Genomic DNA, 1,771 nt, shown 5'->3' with positions numbered 1-1,771 from the left:
ATGGTTTCTCCTCAATTTGAGTGGTGCCACGTCAGCAAATGGAGGTCTCAAAAGCTTTACCTTATCCATATGAGTAAGGCTGATTTTACTCTGATAATGCAGCTCTTTCCCACTCCTACTTTGAGAGCTTTCTAAGCTAAGTGATTCATCTTCCTCCTCTGTATTGGACAATGTTTCCAGACTATTTATAAAGCTATCTATCAGACAGTGTTTCTCTGCTATTCATAAGGTTTCCCCTGGCCAATTCTTTGAGAGTGGATGACCTCCTCCTTCTTCCTAGTCTGTCTCAGTCTACAAGCTGGGCAGATACCTGTGCACCAAGTGCACCCCACTGTGTTTGAAACACCAGTGGCACAGCCTCAAGACTCACAGCAATATGTCACCACAGTAGGACAAACCCACAGACAAGTTTGTTTCCCTTAGCTGTTGGAAACCTCTCCAATCACCCTTACCTGGAACCCTGTGGCTAAATCCTCGATCTGTTCTGGTCCCCTTTGCCTTTTCTGTCCTCTCCCTGCTTTCCCACCTCCCTGCTTCTGGGGTGTGGACTGAGTTCCCTCTCTTCACCTGGGTCGCTGCAGCTGACTCTTTGATCTGTTCTGGTCCCGTTTGCCTTTTCTGTTCTCTCCCTGCTTTCCCACCTCACTGCTTGTGGGGTGTGGCCTGGGTTCCCTCTACTCACCTGGATCCCTGAAGCTGACTCCTTGATCTGTTCCAGTCCCCTTTGCCTTATCTATCCTCTCCCTGCTTTCCTGCCTCACTGCTTGTGGAGCATGGTCTGGGTTCCCTATCCTCACCTGGGTCGCTGTGGCTGGCTCCTTGATCTGTTCTGGTCCCCTTTGCATTTTCTGTCCTCTCGCTGCTTGTGGGGCATGGCCTGGGTTCCCTCTCCTCACCTGGGTCCCTGCGGCTGACTCCTCGATCTGTCCTGGTCTCCTTTGCCTTTTCTGTCCTCTCCTGCCTTCCTGTCTTCCTGCCTCGCTGCTTGTGGGGCATGGCCTGGGTTCCCTCTCCTCACCTGGGTCCCTGTGGCTGACTCCTCAATCTGTTCTGGTCCGCTTTGCCTTTCCTATCCTCTCCCTGATTTTCTGCCTCACTGCTTGTGGAGCATGGCCTGGGTTCCCTATCCTCACCTGGGTCCCTGCAGCTGACTCCTCGATCTGTTCTGGTCCCCTTTGCCTTTTCTGTCCTCTCCTGTCTTCCTGCCTCACTGCTTGTGGGGCGTGGCCTGGGTTCCTTCTCCTCACCTGGGTCCCTGCAGCTGACTCCTTGATCTGTTCTGGTCCCCTTTGCCCATGAAAGTTGCAATCAAGAAATCAAAGAACATATTGCATTGACAACTCTGTTTCAAAAGACCTCTTTAAAGTGTTGAAGAACAACCATGTCACTTTGAAGACTAAGGTGTGCCTGACTGAAGCCATTGTCTTTTCAGTAGCTTCATATGCATTGGAAAGCTGCACAATGAATAAGGGAGAACTGATGCCTTTGAACTGTGGTGTTGATGAAGAATACTAAAAATACCATGAACTGCCAGAAGAAAGAACAAATCTGTCTTGGAAGAAGTACATTCAGAATGCTCTTGAGAAGCAAGAATAGCCAGACTTTGTCTCTCATACTTTGGTCACTTTATCAGGAGGGATCATTCCCTGGAGAAGGATTGGGAAAGGAGAGAAAACCAAAAACCAAACTCACTGCCATGGAGTCAGACCTGATTCACAGCGACCCCTCCTTGGGTTTCTGAGGCAGTATCACTACGGAAGTAGATTGTCCA

This window comes from Orycteropus afer, unplaced genomic scaffold, assembly GCF_000298275.1.
Source record: "Orycteropus afer afer isolate SDZICR_OR568_19922 unplaced genomic scaffold, OryAfe1.0 scaffold01095, whole genome shotgun sequence".
Classification (NCBI taxonomy): Eukaryota; Metazoa; Chordata; class Mammalia; order Tubulidentata; family Orycteropodidae; genus Orycteropus; species Orycteropus afer.
The sequence above is the reverse complement of the archived record's forward strand: the minus strand, read 5'-3'. Positions refer to the sequence as shown.